At 40.3% G+C, this 18672-nt stretch overlaps 1 protein-coding gene across 2 annotated transcripts in view; it reads left to right on the top strand.

Moving 5' to 3' along the window:
* Positions 1–18672, top strand: part of GATB (glutamyl-tRNA amidotransferase subunit B) — a 178691-nt gene that overhangs the window by 119052 nt on the left and 40967 nt on the right. The gene's annotated exons all lie outside the window — the stretch shown is intronic.

Genomic DNA, 18672 nt, shown 5'->3' with positions numbered 1-18672 from the left:
TAAGTAAACCCTAATCCCTCATTTGTCCTGTTTGTAAGCTCTACTGAGCAGGGACTGTCACTTTCATGTTTAATGTACAATGCTGTGTACATCTATCAGCACTATAGAAATGATAAGTAGTAGTAGTAAGTTATGCAGCTATGGTTAATGTTCACTGCTGCACCCACATAGCTAGATGAGCAAACACAAAGCAAACAAGAAGGAGACGTATGTTCTATAATAGTCCTGATAAATCCAACACAACAAAAGTGGAACAATAGTCCCTGGGTAGACAGGAGACATCTAATACAAAAATTTGTTGTGATAAAATTGTCATAAAAACATTGATATAAAAATACCATTAATACAGAAACAAAGTTTACAATACACTAATTGCTGCCAGAAATGTTAGTAAAATCCAGACCCTACATGGGCCGTTTTCAGCAGATCTTCGTCTTCCTCAGGGGTCCTGATGAATGATAGAATATTGAGATCTGTTGATCATTTCTCGCTATATGTACCCAAGCATCCATCAGCTTTTCTACCTACTTGGCCAGATACTCTCACTATACTGTACCTTTTCCTTGGATTTTTGCAGCCCAAGTGCATGACCGTACATTTTTTTAGCATTTATTTATTGGGATTTATTAACTGCCTTTATGAAGAGATTCACTCAAGGTGGTATACAGTATTTCATCTTAGCTACCAAATTCTAGTCCATATTTCACCACATTTCTCTTCTTGTTATCCACATCCCAAAGAGGCAAACCTTATCTGACTGCCTTTCCTCAATATTGCTTGCAAATATGTTAAAAAGAACTGGGCCTGCTCCGATCCGATTTTTGGCTGATTCCAAAAGAGCTATTGATGTACAAAAAAGTTTGCATTCAAATGATTTGAGCAGAGGTTCATCGCAATCTCTATCTGATCCCACAGATGAATCACTGTGAGAGTGACTTTCACACATCCACAGAGCTGGCAGGGGAAGCCCCAAACCGGCCTCAAGCCACGCAGCTGTTCAGGGCAGGAAACCTTTTTTTTTTTTTTTTTTAATGGACATGGATGTTGTGCATGTGTTACACATGCACAATATCTGTCTCATTAAAAATAAGAAAAAGCCCCCTCCTGTAAAAATCAGCAGGAGGGATGCCCACTCCCTCCTGCCATTGGATGCTACCCTGAATCCAGGTCAAAGTGGATCATATTGTGATCACTGGTTCCCAGTGTCCCCTCTACTTCTACACCTTGCGCTGGATCTCGTAGTCCATTTAGATTTAAGTCCAGATTTGCATTTCCTCTCTTATTTTCCTTGACAAGTTGTTCCAGGAAGCAATCAGTTACAGCATCCAGGAACTTGGTCTCCTTACCACTGCCAGAGGTGCCTAGGTTCCAGTCTATCCCCGGATAATTGAGGTCACCCATGATAACTACATTGTCTCCCTTGCGGTTGTGTTTAATCTCATCAATCATTTCTCCATCAATTTCCTTGGACTGCCCTGGGGGTCGGTAGTAGATGCCTATCTTTGTTTCCATTCCATTTGTTCCCGGAATTGTGACCCATAGAGACTCTAACTTATTCTTCATGTTCTCTCTGGTAGACTCAATTCCCTCTTTGACGTATAGGGTAATGCCCCCACCTTTTTGATCCACTCTATCTCTGTGGTATAGCTTGTATCCTGGTAGCACAGTGTCCCAGACGTTTTCCTCGTTCCACCATGTTTCTGTGATGCAGATGATGTCAAGGTTATCTTTTTATGCCATAGCTTCTAATTCGCCCATCTTATTCTTTAGGCTCCTTGCGTTCGTGTACATACACTTGAGTTTGTAGCCTGTTATTTTCTTGCAGTTCCTTAACCTCTTGTGTCTCTTTTGATCCGTCAGGATTTCTGTCCAGCCTATGATCCGGTGAGTCTTTCCTGCTATCTTCCTGCATGGTATCCTCTGGGTATACCGGTTCCCGAATCATCGACTCTTGGTCAACTGTCTGCTTTCCCCTTATTCCTAGTTTAAAAACTTCTCAATTTCTCTCTTGATGTTGCCCGCAAGTTGCCTTATTCCGTCTCCGCCGAGGTGGAGTCCATCCATCCTGAATAGCTTGCTCTTCCTCCAGAACGTCAACCAGTTGTGCACAAAGTGGAATCCTTCTTCCTCACACCAGCGCCACATCCATGTGTTGACTGCTTGCAGCTCCATCTGCCACTTCTCATCACAACAGATGATACCCCGTCCCCCAGCCCTCACCCCCAACCACAAAGAAGAGAGAAGGAGAAGAGAAAAAAGGAGAAAGAGAAAGTAGAAGAGGAAGAGGGGAAACCCCCCAAAATAGGGAAGGGGAAAACCTGCACACTCGCACCTTCGGCACCGCATTGCGGCGCCTCCCAATATCATCAATTTAAAGGGAATTCAAAATGACACTGCGAGCTCAAGGAGACAAGGATTGAACATAAGGATCCCAAATAATAAGAAAATGTCATTTACGTTTAGCACTAAGACGAGCCTCCCTACGTTCCAGTAACATAAGTGCATGCAAGCGGTTCTGCCAGCCCAATAACATGGTGGAGCAGGATCAACCCAAGCTGCAAGGATCACTCTCTTTCCCAGGGCCCCAAACTTCCAAATAAACTGACGGTGACCCCGTTGTGGAAGCCGAAAGGCTTCATATTTATCTAACAGAAAACCTGCCACCAACAGCGGCATTGGATGAGCAAAGAGGGTTTCCACATACAGCAAGAACCGGCTCCAAAATGACTTAACTCTAGGACATCCCCAAAAAGCATGAAAGAAGGAATGTGGCTGTAAAGCGCACTTCTGACAAAGGGGGGATTCAGCATAACCGGCATAATGGAGTTGACTGTGCGTAAGATAGCCTCGATGGATAACCCGAAATTGACATTCACGGAGCTCAGCACTCACAGAGATGCTAGGAATTCTTCAAATCAGAGCAACGAGATCAAATGAATCCACAGGGAGGCCCAAATCCCGTAACCAGCGAGCATCAAAGCATCAAAGCATCAAAGCTTCCCGGTCTGCAGGAGCACCTAAACGTTGCAAATCATTATATAATCCTGAAATTGTAAACCCATCAGCCAAGTAAGGCGCGATAAGGCCCACGATCCTAGCATCGATATCAAAAGCAATTGGTAAAATGCCAGAAAGTCGCCCGTACCCAGCTGACCATCATGCTGGAGATCCACCCGTGACCGCATGGACACATCCTCATGCAAGACATGCATAAGCAAAGTCAGTCCTCTAGAGTGCATATGCCGAAAACTAGCACTATCAGACCCTGGCGAAAAGTGCAAATTACCAGAAAGAGGCAGAAATCTAGTAACCCTAGGGTTCCCGTGCCAAGCAGTTATCAAAAACCACCAAATCCATCTCAAGGAGTCCAAAAGTAAACGACGCTTTAGGAAGGCCGGGAGATGCAGCTGAGACACCTGAAGCAGTGAAAGAATATGCCAGGGAGCAAACAAGGCCAATTCCAATCGTTTAGGGGTAAAGTCCTGCCTGTCAGAGAACCAATCTCCCAAGTAACGCATTAAGCAGGCCAAATTATAACAACAAAAGTCCGGTAATCCAAGGCCACTCCATCCCCAGGGCCCCACCATATACTGCAAGGCCAACCATGGTTTCTACCCTTTCCAACAAAACTGAGAGAGTAAAGAATTGAGATGGCGAATATCCTTTTTCAGAAGCCAGAGCGGCAAAGTCATACCAATCAATTGAACTCTCCCATATAAAGATAAAGGAAGGTAAGACCACCGCGTTAGACAATCCTCCATTATCTGAAACAGTTGGTCCACATTTGTACGATATAAAGTAGAGGTGGAGCTTGGAAAGAAAAACACCAAGATAGTCAAAGGATGAGGAGGTCCACTGCAGGAGAAAAGGACCCGGCCAGGTCTCCCGCAGCTGTGGGGATGTAAGGAGTGCTAAAGACTTGTCAAGATTCAGCCTAAAGCCAGAGTAGGCCCCGTATTCCTGAAAAGTCTCCATCAAATTAGACAAGGACGTAACTGGCCTGGAAAGATGGACCAGAAGATCATCTGCTTAGGCCGAAATCTTAAACTGCTGCTCTCCCACTCGTATACCGTGAATAGCCAAATTATCAAGGATGTCTCTAAGTAAAGGGTCTAAAGTCAACGCAAATAGCAGCGGTGACAGGGGAAAGCCTTGGCGAGTGCACTAAAAAATGTCAAAAGAAGAATAATGCCCGTTAGCCCACACCATAGCTTTGGGTGAAATATACAAAGTCTGAACGGCAGCTCAAAAAAATCCACTCAAACCATAGCGATCGAGCACCGTAAAGAGAAATGACCAGGACATCCGGTCGAGCCTTTCCAGCATCAAAGCTGATCAGGAGAGATGGAATATGAAGGCATTCCACAAATTTCATGGTAGCAAGAATAGACCTGAGATTGCGAGCACTAGTGCGACCTCGCACAAAGCCCACCTGTGGAAAAGCTAGCAGGGAAGGCAAGCACCGCGCCAGTCTGTTGGCCAAGACCTTAGCAAAGAGCTTTACCTCCACGTTTAAAAGAAAAATAGAGCAATAAGAAGAAGAATGTGTAGGATCTTTATTGGGTTTCAACAGGACCACAGTGCGTGCAGTAGTGAGAGAGTCAGGCAGATGCTCCTGGTAAACAAAGTCATTAAAGGTAGCTGCCAAGATCAGGGACACAGACTCCTGCAATAACTTATAAAATTCCATGCAGAACCCATCAGTGCCTGGCGCTTTCAACAAGGGGCTCTCCTGTATGGTGACTGCAATCTCATTGGCGGTAATGGGTGCCTGAAGTGGACCCACAAAGTGATCAGGCAAAGTAAGCAAATCAAGACTATTCAAGTACACAGAACTGTCCAAGAAGTCCTCTGGAGAGGCATAAAAGGTTTTGTAGTAATCGGCAAAAACCGCATTAATTTCGTCATCTGTCTAGACCAGCCTACCATCCTGAACACCCATTTGCAATATCTTAGATTGCCCCTTAGAAGAGTGTACCGCCCGAGCCAAAAATCTGCCCCTCTGGTTCCCAAAATGATGAAATTGGTACTTATAAAAGGCCAAAGATTTCTTAGTCTGGTCATGAAGCAATTCTTGTAAGGCATATTGGGCTGCTATCAACTGAAAACGAGAATCGGGAGTTGGATGTTGTCCAAATTGTTGGCGGCACCTACAGAGCTGAGCCTCTCAACGCAAAATTTCATGATCATGAGTCACAAGTGACAAGTATATGACATATTTCCCCTTGCAGAACCACCTTGGCAGCCTCCCAAAACAAAATAGGAGTAGACCGATGATCTACATTATTAGACTGATATGCTTCCCATTTAGAGCTCAAATGCTCAAAGAATTTGGGATTGTTATAAAGATAAAGCGGGAACTGCCAATGAAAGGGATGAGACGGCGTTGAGGCAACCTGAAGCGTTAGCAAAGTCAGAGCGTAATCGGAGACATCAAAAGAGCCAATCACCACAGATTCCACTAGAGAGAAAAGAGAGCGAGATACTAACCAATAATAGACAAGGAGGCATGCGCCCGTGATAAATGCGTATAGTCCCGGTAGCCAGGATGTAAAATTCTCCAAACATCCAACACATCAAGGGTCGAACAGAACAGTGGAACGCCTCTGGTAGACTGAACCCAAGCATTAGGGGGAGGATGAGATTTATCAATCTGAGGATCATGAATACCATTAAAGTCCCCTCAGATCAGTAGAGGGATATCTAGATGATGGCTGAACCGTGCGAGAAGAGAGGAAACAAAGGGTTTGTCATAGGTGTTAAGAGCATATACATTACAAAAATCAGGTCCCTTCTATCTACAGTCACATGGGCTACAATATAGTGCCCCTTTGGATCCAGCCGTTGATGCTGCACCGAAAACAGCAGCCCTTTACGTACTTTTGTGTTTTCTTGTGTGAATTCCATTCCTGTGAACACAGAATTGTTGTTGTGTTTCAATATGTATCCCTGAGGCCGCAGTATTTGCTACCGCAAAGCGCTGGCCATCATCAGGATGACCAAATTTACAAGTTAAATTGATTACAAAAATGTCTTACAGTTTGTTACTCTGTTTCTTTTTTTTTTTAAACTAACCTTTTGTAATCCGCCTTGAACCGCAAGGTAATGGCGGAATAGAAATCCCTAATGTAATGTAATGTAATGTAATTTTTGAGTGGAATATAAAATACCTGTTATCAGAAGGTTTGTTGGTTTTTGTTTTTTTTAGCTTGCTTACTTATTATCTGGGACTTATATTCTGCTAATACCTTTTTTTTAAAATAGATCTTTATTGAATTTCCAAACATTGGCAGTGCATTACAGATAATATAACATTAAAAGTTTGAATAAAATGCACCTTAACATACAATTAAAAAAGAAATAAATCATTTTCCCCCTCTTTCTCTTATTATAACATGTTAACTCATTAATTATTACCAATATTATACTTATATAGTTTAATTCCTCAAAATATCAAAATATCCCACCCTCCCCTTATTCTTATTGTTTGTTAACAAATGCAGTCAATGGGCTCCATATTTTATTAAATACATTACTAAAACCTAAGCATTCTGCGTTTATTCTTTCATACTTATATGTATTACACACACTCGCCCACCAGAATAAGTAATTAAGTCTGTCATGACATTTCCAATTTTTAGTGATTATTTGGACTGCTATTGCTGTCAAGATCAATAGAAGACGGCTTTTGTATTTATCCAACACAGGCTTTATCTGCAACAACGTCCCACAAATTATAGCTTCATATGATAATGGAATATAAGATTCTAATATAAGGTTGATTTGTCCCCAAATTGACCTCCAGAAACTAAGTATCATTGGACAAAAATGCAACAGATGACCCAACGTCCCTATATTGATATGACAATGCCAGCATCTATTAAATTTTGAACTATCAAGTTTTTGTAATCGAACTGGGGTCCAAAAATTCCTATGTAACAAAAATAACCATGTTTGTCTCATAGATGCTGACGCTGTACATCTTAGCCTCCAAGACCAAATTTGTGTCCATCGAGATGCAGAAATATACTGCTTTATCTCTATGTTCCAAATGTCTCTAAGACTATTTTGGCTTTTTATTCAATAATTCAAAAATCAATTTGTACCACTGGGCCTGATGTCCTATTAGATCTGTCTGGTAGCAGAGGATCTGCAAGCTGAAATAAGTTTTTAAATTTTTCCATTCAGGGAACCCACTCTGAATGGCCTGCTTCAACTGCAATGATCTATATTGTTAAGATTTTAAAATGCCAAATGATTGTTGCAGCCGTGAAAATTTAAGCAGTTTTCCATTAGATATAACATCTTCTAATGGCCGAATACCTGCCTGCATCCAATTCTTCCAGGCAATCCCAGCACCGCCTATTTGAATCTTGGAGTTTAACCATAAGAACTGTAAAGTAGATTTGATTATAGGAATATCTGTAAGTTTATCAATAAATTTAATTGTTTTCCATGTATACAATAAAATTATGTTTTCTTTAGCATATCTTGGTATTCTGATACTCAATATATAGGATAATCTCATTGGGGACATAATTTTCAATTCTAGGTATAACCAATCTGGAAGATGTTCCATGAGCTCGGGGAGGATCCAATACATTCCCTGGCGCATTATATAGGCCTGATGATACCTATAAAAATTGGGAAAATTTATCCCACCCTCTGCAATCGGTTTTTGCAAAGATACTAAAGCAATTCTGGCTTTTTTACCCATCCAAATAAATTTGATAAGAATACTATTCAATTTTTTATAAAAAGACCCCTGAAAATAAACCGGTATCATACCCATTTGATAACAAACTACAGGCAAAATCATCATTTTTACTGTCTGCACTCTACCCCACCAAGATAAATGCAGTGGGTTCCAATGCTCACACTTTTCCAATATCTTTAATAATATAGCCTTTTCATTTACTTTTATCGTTTCTTCCAATGTCTTATGTATCCAAATTCCTAAATATTTTATACCACCTTCCTTCCAAAGGAAAGGGAGCGTGTCAAATAAACCTTTGGAACAGTTAACATTTTAAGGAAGAACCTCTGATTTACTCCAATTTATCTTATATCCTGAAAACTTCCTAAATTTATCAGTCAACTCCAGTAAATGTGGAATGGTATTCTCTGGATTTCTCAAATGAAGCAAAATATCTGCATAAGCAGAGACTTTATATTCCCAACCTGCATAAGGAATACCCTGAATCTCTTCTACCTGTTGAATAGCTAATAATAAGGGTTCCAAAACAATATCAAACAGTAAAGGAGATAATGGACATCCTTGCCTAACTCCCCTCTCCAGACGAAAACGTTCTGAAAAGCTATTATTAATATATAATCTGGCAAAGGGGGAGCTATACAAGGTTTGAATCATCCGAATAAATCCAGAACCAATACCAAACCTTTCCATAGCTTGATATATAAATGTCCATTCCACTCGATCAAATGCCTTTTCTGCATCTAAAGATACAGAGAAGGTCGATTCTTCCATATTTTTTGACAAATTTAACATATGTAACGCCAATCTAGTATTATTAGAAGAATGTCTTTGAGCAACAAACCCTGTTTGATGCATTCTAATCAAGTAAGGGAGAGCCTTAACTAAGTGCAGAGCCAATAATTTTGCCAAAAGTTTACCATCTACATTTACCAAAGAAATAGGCATGTAGTTTGACACCAACATAGGGTCTTTATTTGGCTTCGGCAAAACTATCGTCAAGGATTCTGCCATAGTACCTAATATGCAATCTTTAGTTAGTTGATCTCCGGAGATCTAACATAAAAATCTACAAACAACTGATAAAAGACAAACGTAAAGCATTCTGCTCTTCCAAAATCGACTTACCTAGCACTAGTTCAAAAGGAATCAATACAAAGGAGCTGTTCAACTTGGTTACGAATTTGTTTGACACCACTTGCCACACTTAACTCGTACACACTATTAATCTACCTTCAGCAAATGATTTAGCACAGCACTTTGATTCAAAAATCAAAAACCTAAGAAACAACTGTTCAACTAATGACACTAATGATCACCAAATAGCTAACATACAAGGAAACGAAATACCAGTAGACATGATCTGGAGTTCCTTTCATGATCCAGAATGGAATAATTATATCAAACTATATAACAAATACTCTAAATCTTACTGCCCTCTGGACTCATGTCCCCCAGAAATTATGAAAACGGCTCCACCAGACTTTAAACTATCTCTGCTGCATTACTTAACCCACAACCTAAAAAATGGAAAGTTCCTCGCGAATAACGGTCACATAATAATAACCCCAATTCCAAAAAATAACAAAGGATCATCAGAACTGGTAACCAATTATAGACCAATTGCATCCATTCCACTTATTGTAAAAATCATGGAGGAATTAGTACATACCCAACTGATGGAATATCTTGATAAGTTCTTTCTCTTACAGAAACTCAATCCAGTTTCAGACCTCTGTTCAGTACTGAGACAGTAATTGCAGCTATCTTAGATAATCTATGCCTCTTGTTCAGCAAGGGCCTTAATGCCCTGATCATGCAGTTTGACATGAGCTCTACTTTTGACCTAGTGGACCATGGGAAAATGCTACAATGCCTGGATGCTATTGGTATTAGGGAAGAGGTACTGAACTGGTTTCGAGGCTTCCCTATGTTCCGTACTTACCAAGTACGTTTCAATTATGATCTCTCCGACACCTGGAGCAATCCATCTGGCGTACCACAAGGTCACCACTATCCCCATTGCTTTTCAATTATGTGGCCTCCAGTACAGCCCAGGATAGGGTTTGGAAGAAATCCTGAAGACCACAACAAACAGTACCCTACGTGTGACCCGGCCTGGAGTCAGACTGCAGGATTGGGTTTCCAGCAGTCCTGAAACTTATATCAAAAAAAAAAACTCACAATAAAGTCCCAACAATTGGATATGTTAACTAAATAGTTTTCTTTACTTAAGTCTTCAAAACAGGTAAGTAATGCCTTCCACAACTTAGGCACAACAGTCAGGATTCCATACAGCATTCAAGTAACAAAAACCAAAAACTGCCAAAAAGGCAAAGAAAATAAAACAGTCCAAATTAGCTCTTAATTTTTGCTTTCTGCTGCTTCTTTAAGTCTCAGCAATTTCTGAGACCTTAACTCACTGCAGCGCTTACTCTGCCTGCTGCAAAGCAGATATTTCACTTGATCCAAACAAAACAGTTCAGCATTCAGTTTTACCTTAATTTTCAGTTCATTGAAGAAGAAAAAAAAAAAAGATAAGAAAGCCTCTGGCCATCAGTACATGGCAGCCAGGAACAAGAGAGAGTATCAGGCTTTGCACAAATACAGACCTACAAGTAGGCATTCAAATTCCCTCCCGGATGGAAGCAAAGCCTCTCCCCAAATACTCTCTCTAAGCTTTCATACCAAAAATCAGCATTCAAAAGAAAACACAGCACACAAACAGTTCCCAAAACACACTCACTGCTTGTGGCTCACAGTCAAGTTCACCTGCATTGGTTCAGGCAAATTATCTTCAAAGCCAGCACAACTCTCCTGGAAGTCCATAGATTCTTCATCCAGGTGAGACGAATCCTCTGTCTGTTCAACCTCAGACAACTCCATAGGTTGGGGCCAGTCGCCCCTGTTTGGCTCGGTAGGATCCCTAGGGAGACAAAGCTTAAGCTTTCTCCCTAACCGGCTTGCTGGTCTGAATGCCACTGCTGGCTTATCTACCTTAGGGGCGTGCCCTGGTCTAGGTGAGTCAGCAGAAGCCCAGGGACCTCTAGAGCTCCCCCGGTGGTGACTTACACACAATTCACTCATTTCATCCTCAGCTAAGTTTGGCTCCTCCTGGTGGACAGTGACATTATCCCTTAACATACACTCTTGGGAGATCCTGGAATCTTTCTTCCGGGGTTTTATTTTTACCTTAGCTGGGACCTTGACAGGGAGACTACCTGGCTGGTCACAATATCTACATGTCCTCACTAGGCACTCAATTGACCCAACTGGGGATAAAATTATTCAGTTATGCAGATGACTTTACGATCATCATCCCATTTGCTAATTCTCTCTCGGAAGTTACTCCCAAAGCATCAGAAGCACTAAATTTGATGGAGCAATGGATGACTGAATTCAAACTGAAACTTAATTCAGAAAAAACAAAATTTTTTGTAGCCTCACCACATCTGCTTGACACCAAAACACCACTATGCATCAACAAAATTAGTTATCCTATTCAGACTGCTATGAAGGCACTGGGTGTAACACTAGATCAGTGCCTAACCATGAAAGACCAAGTGGACTCCTTGATCAGTAAGGGTTTCTTCACTTTATGGAAACTTCGATCCATTAGAGCATATTTTGATATGTCAGCATTTAGAATTCTAGTACAATCCCTTGTTCTGAGTCAACTTGATTACTGTAACATCGCCTATTTAGCAATTTCCCAAAAGAATATGCGACGATTACAACTAATACAAAATACAGAGGTCAAACTGATTTTCGGGCTGAGGAAGTTCGACCACGTGACACCTTACTACTGACAGCTGCACTGGCTACCGATGGAGGCACGCGTAAAGTTTAAGTTTGCCTCTTTCTGCTTTAAAGCATTATATGGCCTTAGCCCCTAAATACATAACTGACCTTTTTTCCTTCTCAGCCAACAGACATAAGAGAAGCACACACCTGAACTTTGTTTCCCCCCCAGTTAGAGGATGTAAACTCAAAAGACACCACCAATATCTTCTCTCACACCAAGCAGCATTATGGGGTAAAGATCTAGAGCAATTGCTCATGCCTTCCACTTATGGGGAATTTAGGAAACGCCTAAAAACATATCTTTTCCTGAAGTATCTAGACAACTGACCCATATAACTCTTTCTTTTCAATAACAGTTCCCTTGAATTGTTAACCTCTATCTTTCACCTCTGTTAAGTTCATTCAACTATATAGTTAACCATATAAACCGGGGCAGCTCCTGTCAATGTCTTAAAGATTGTGATGCTTATATGCAAATCACTTTCATACATATTCATTAGGGATATCCTGAAAACCTGATTAGCTGTTGGTCCCCCAGAACAGGTTTGAGAACCACTGAATTACGGGACCTTCCAGAGTTCTAGAGTCATTGATCCTGAATCTGGCCACTAGATATCACCTTTGCACAATGTCCATGACCTTTCTCTTTCATGGGGCTGTGAGCACAGCTTCCACACAGTCCCCAGACCTAGGAATTGAATTCAGGTTCCTCTGCATAGCAGCACACAGCATTCTCACTGAGCCACCAGACTGTCTAGTTAAAAATAAAACAGCATTAAAAAAGTGTAACCCTAATAAATATACTGACTGCAGCTAAACTGAGCACCAAGTTCATTTGTTCCTCTTGAGTTAATATATTTTAATGAGCACTTGAAGAGGCATCAGTGTTTGCTTATTAGAAACTGTGCCAGCCTCACTTTTTTTTCCTCTGGAGACTGATGGGCTTTTTACTTTTCTGATATTTTTTCTCCTTCCCCAAAGTAGTCCTTAATTTTCCATTCTTTAATAAATTTATTGCTTCTAAACAAGCTGTGTTAGGAGGCCCTAATGGAATTTTGATTGTTCTGCTCTGCATTTTATTTCTGCTAATATCCTGGTGAGAGAGGCATTAATTTCATTTCTTTCTCCTCTTTGAGAGTGGTGGTGTGCTTTGTGGAATTGTGGTGCACGTCTTACCCTTCACTGGCAGTCTAAGAGTAACCCTAAAATATAACAATAATAGCAGAGTTGAAGATAGTGATGCATATTTGTTCCTTTATGTTCTTTCCTTTCTCGCTGTCTTATCTATTATTTTGTTTCAGACATTGCTATTCAGTTTTGTTTTCCAATTAGAAAGCCATCATGCAATAACAGGCTTAAATCCTTTTCAGTTTAACTAGTATATATCATTCCTGTAGTTTCCAGAGTCTAATGTTTAGGCCCATTTAATAAAGTCTGTAGAGAAATAGCCTGTGAGAGACTACGTGAACTCACAGCAGCCATTTCCTCATGGCAATCTGAACGGGGCAGGAGCGTAGGAAGATCGCTCCTGCCCTGAAAGCCCGCTAGACCACCAGGTAAGGCCGGGAAGGCGGCAGGGAGGTCAAAAATATGTTTTTTTTTATTTTCCCTTCCCCAGAAAAAAATTGCGATTATGTGAAACCGCGAGTGCAGAAACCGCGAATGGGGAGGGGGAAGTGTACTACGATATAGAAATATAATGTATTTGCATGCAGAAAAATTAGTGAGGGATTCACAGATTAGTGAATCTCACAGTAATTTATTTTGAATTGCAATTTTCGGGAAAATTGTTTGTTCCTAGCCACATCAACAATGTGTAATATTGGACCCAATTTGGGCCACTATCTTTTGTAGCTGTGTGCCTAAAAAAACTGCAAATACGTACTCCCATCACCAGTACCAGTTTACTGAGGGCCTAATGTGAGGGCTGTATCCATCTCCCACCCCCACTCCTGGCATAGCTACCCAGCATCTGAATGCAAATTCTCAGACCTTTTCTTGTCCCGTGCACCCTTATCCATTTAAGCAAAATTTTCAGATGTATCTGGATCTTTCATGATTTTTCTTGTCACCTACAGGTATAGTTTGGTGTCCAGTGATAGTAGGATTGATCCTCAGATGCTCCTGTTCTGACAGCTCCATTTTCAAAAATGGTACAACCTACACCCTAGCGATAGTGCAAGGCTGTGGTTAGGGTGCAGGTGGCGGCATTACTGGAAATGGTGCCACCAAGACAGGAGCGGCCAGGGCTCATTCCTATCCCGTTCTGGACACAATGCTCAATACTCTCTTTCATTCTCCACACCATCTCTCTTCCTCTCCCTGGTTTCAGAAATTATGCCCACTCGCCCCTTACAAACCAGTTTCCCCCCAGTCCAGCAGTCACATTTATTTTGAAGGCTGGCAGAGCAAACACTTTTCTCAGTGGCTGCTCCAGCTCATTGTTCAGCCACTCTGTCACAGCTGTGCACACCCCTCAAATATGTGTGTGTATGTGTGTCAGTATAGCATTATAGAAGTTCCATTCTGTCCTGTGTAACACTCCTTAACTAGGAAAGCATATTAACTGATAAGAGCGGATGGGTAAAAGAGGAAGAGAGTTATCTGACTTCTGTGATCTTTATACAGCCTGTCACTCCTGAATTAATGGAGCTGAGCAACGTCCTCCAGTTCTCTTTCTCCATCATGCTCTGCTGTAGTCTTCATGAAATATTAACCCTAATGGGAGAAACTGTCATATACCATGACAAAAATAATAGTATGTGCTGGTAATATATTCTTCTGAATAATCCCAAGGGATCTGTCTCCAATGCCTCCAACATTTCCTCTTTTGGCAGAAGATTTGTTAACATAATATAGTAATATAGTAAATGACAACAGATAAAGACTTGCATGGTTCATGCAGTTTGCCCAGTAGTCACATTCATTATCAAATCATCGTTGAACCAAATAAAGTATTATAACATTTTATTTGTAAAGTTCCAATTTACATTGTCTTCCCCTGCCCCACTGAGATATACAGGACCTGCACTCAAAACATATTATATAAATGTGGTATAAAATATGTGTATTTGATTCTGATCCGTCCTTGCCGTTTTTGTGGCTCAGACCATAAACAGTCTGCCCAGCACTGGTCCTACTTCTCAACTACTGGAGTTGCCATGAAACCCACTCCAGTCCTAATCTGCTTTGCCATATACAGGACAGCGACCGTAAAAGTTAGTCCACCACGGGCCTCATTTCCCCACCATTTGTTTCTGGTGATTTGTTCATCTTTATTTTTTTCAATCTGTTCTGTTACATCTTGCCAGAGAGAGAAAGAGGTAATGGTTACTGCGGATGGGCAGACTGGATGGGCCATTTGGCCTTTATCTGCCATCATGTTTCTATATTATCACATGTGGGTGCAAAAGTGGACTGTCACTTTAAACCTCTTGAAAGTCTCGAGACTGCCCCTACTGTGCATGCACCGGTACCTTCCTGCCCAACATCAGCTTGTGTGATCATCAGTTCTCAGTTTTCCGAGAAGATGAGAAGCTGTGTTCTTTTAGTCAGTCCAAAAGCCCATCAAACTCATTTTTTGTGCCTTCCCGATTATTGTTTTTGTCTTTATTTTATTTTACTTTCTTTCTTTTTTTTCACTTTCTTTTTATTGATATAAATTTTGCACGCAGTTCAAAAAATCCATGATACAGAAATATCAGAAAACAATTATTGTAAATTATTCAAAGAAAAAAAAAACATCTAGATAATCAGTCCACAATTTTTAGGAAATATGGATCCAACAATAAAAATATAAGAATAAAGAAAAACAATAATTCTCAGGAAGACTTTCCTCCCATATCCCTACCTCAGCCTACTTACTTACAGTGGTTGTCTAATTCAGAAGGATTATACAGTAACTTTAATTCCTCTCTAGCCACAATGAACTCCAATAGCTGTTTAGGGTCAAAGAAATTATAAGAAATCCCATCTGAAAGAATCACACAAACAAGGAAATTTCAAGACAAAATTGGCACCCAGATTAACCACTCTTGGCCTAAAAGCCAAGAATGCTTGTCGCCTTTTCTGTTTATCTCATGAAAAATCAGGAAATATATGCATAGATGATCCCATAAACTGCTGATTTATATTGCGAAAGTATAAGCGTAAAATATTATTGCAATGCAGTTCAAGGGCAAATGTAACAATTAGAGTCAGCCTTTGCGTTATTATCCCCAAAGAAGATTCAAGGAAACCAGTTAAATCTGCTACTTAGTCATTTCTTCTAGAGTTCTCAGACTCCCCAGTATTCTTCCTATCCAAATATTAACATAGTAACATAGTAGATGACAGCAAATAAAGACCTGAATGGTCCATCCGGTCTGCCCAACCTGATTCAATTTAAATTTTTTAATTTTTTTCTTAGCTATTTCTGGGCAAGAATCCAAAGGACATGTAGATAAATTTCAAAAAATATGGAGACCATTAACTGAATATTGTAAAGAATGATTAATTTTCCCATGTATAGAATTTGATTAGAAGAAAAAGAGATCATATCTCTAAATATTATATAATATATTAATACTAGATTTATAATATGAAATATGGATAAAATAACATTTAAAAATTGTATTCATGTATTACTGAATAGAAGGGAGGGGGGAGGGGATGGGATATTATTATATTAACTAAGAATTATATAAATTTAGTTTTCTGAAATATTAGTATGAATTTATATTGTTGATGTAACATATGAAAATGAATAAAGATTTCTCATTCAATATTGATAGGGAGGGAGAGAGGGAGGGGAGATTATTATATTCAATAATAATTATATTAATTTAGATTTCTTACATAATATTATAACTTTATAAAATATTGATTTTCTAAAGAAATTTTAAATTTGATATTAATCTGTAAGTTAATCAAGTGTGATTATTCAAGTTTATAATGAATTTATTTGAAACACTTGTTGTAACATAAGAAAATGAATAAAGATTTATAAAACAAAAAGAATCCAAAGCTCTACCCGGTATTGTGCTTGGGTTCCAACTGCTGAAATCTACTCCAGCCCATCTACACCCTCCCAGCCACTGAAGCCCTCCCCAGCCCATCCCTCACCAAACGGCCATACACAGACACAGACCGTGCAAGTCTGCCCAATACAATTAGAGGAAAAGCTTCTTCTGGAATCTTGAGAATCTCCTTAAAATATCTTTTTACTAAGTCCACTGAAGATACCAATGGGGACTTAAGAAAATTCAAAAAAACATAGATTATTTCTCCTTAACTAGTTTTCCGAATACTCCAGCTTCCTATGAACCAAATTCTTATTTTTTAATCCTAAACTCTGTACTTCACATTTCTGTTCAAGGGAAGTTACTTTCTCCAACTGTTGAATCATCTCCTGAGACTAAGATGCAATTTTTTTCTGAAAATCTTTTAAATTCACCTTCCATCTTATCCACATTCTGTAAAAAAGAGGAATTCAAGTTCTGTATGGCCTCCCAAAGAACATCTAAGGCAGGGGTGTCCAATGTCGGTCCTCGAGGGCCGCAATCCAGTCGGGTTTTCAGGATTTCCCCAATGAATATGCATGAGATCTATTTGCATGCACTGCTTTCATTGTATGCTAATAGATCTCATACATATTCATTGGGGAAATCCTGAAAACCCGACTGGATTGTGGCCCTCGAGGACCGACATTGGACACCCCTGATCTAAGGTTACCACGGCTGGTTTATCCATTCTCACCACTTCAGAGCTATCAGGAAGGACTTTCTCCCCTATTACAGATGGTACAGTACCTTGTGGAATAGAAATCTTCATTGTTAATCCTCCTAAAGGGGAAAAATCCAATGGAGTTGTGTTCCCAGAAAGGAAGAGGATGAGGCTTCTCCCGCACTCTTTCATTGTTGCTCACTCTCCAGTGGAGCATGTCCAGGCTGTGGAGTCACCGTGCAACTCTCAGAACTTAGCGAGATTCCATTTCCACTGTCACTGCTTTCCAAGGCCTGCTGCGTCAAAGCAGAAGAGGCAGAAGGCATGGGTCTGACCAGCATCCAAAAATCATCCAGAGTCATCTGTCTAGTCAGCGGTACTTGGGTAGTCGCTGGGATTCGAACTTTAGCCATTCCCTTCCTCTTACCCATAATGCAGGTAAGAGAAAACTAGCCAATATACCGTACTTAGACTTTGGTGGTTTGGACAAAATGGTCCAAGCAGTCCTCCTATTCAGGCGCCATCTTGGATCTTACTTTATTTTATTTTATCTACGTCCCTTTTGTAAAAAATTTCAATTTTCCCAGTTTTCATTTTTGGGCCTTCTAACTCTACATAGCCTGTTTTCAGGCCAGGAGCATCAAGCCCTTTTCAAGTTGAAATTTACTTGACCTTCAATCTTGCGTTGGCAGTCTTCTCCTCCTCCAGTGGCTTTAAGCAGAGCCATTTCAGTTACTGATCTACATAATTGGTGTTTCAGCCAAGGAGGTCTGCAAAATAATAATAATAATTTTATTTTTTATATACCACCAAAGCCAAAGTAGTTCGAGGTGGTTTACAACAAGAACAGCTGGACAGTCAGTGAAGAAATAACAATGAAGTCCTTGACTACAATGAAGTCTTAGAATAACAATGATGTCTTTGAATACATGAATATTTGTAGGGAGGAAGAGAGAGAGAGTGAGAGTCACATTGTAGGGACGTCAAGTGCAAGTAAGTAGAGTACAGGGGTGAGGCTTTTTAAGAGTTCTTGGTTACAAATCGGTTGAACAGGTTGGTTTTAACTAGTTTTGTGAAGTTAAGGTAGGATGAGGAGTGCTTGATGAGATTGCCTAGACAGCCGTTCTGTATTCTCTATATAAAGCCAACTTCCCTCCAACCCATTTGGTTTCAGCTAAAGAGTCCCTCATGTCACAATATGCTCTCTGCTTATTCTGGGATAAAGCACAGTTACTTACCTGTAACAGGTGTTATCCGAGGACAGCAGGCAGATATTCTCACAGCCTTCCCACCTCCCCCTAGTTGGCTTCTTAGCTTTTTACTGAACTGTTGGTCCCGCAATCCAGCGTCGGGCGGGAAGGCACTAGCGCATGCGCAGTATGGGCAGTCTTGAAGTTTAAAGTGACATTACACTTTTGTACTGTCCTTATCAAGCTCCGTGGATGATGTTA

This window comes from Geotrypetes seraphini, chromosome 1, assembly GCF_902459505.1.
Source record: "Geotrypetes seraphini chromosome 1, aGeoSer1.1, whole genome shotgun sequence".
NCBI lineage: Eukaryota > Metazoa > Chordata > Amphibia > Gymnophiona > Dermophiidae > Geotrypetes > Geotrypetes seraphini.
Note: the sequence above shows the minus strand (reverse complement) of the source record. Positions and strands in the feature narration are given on the sequence as shown.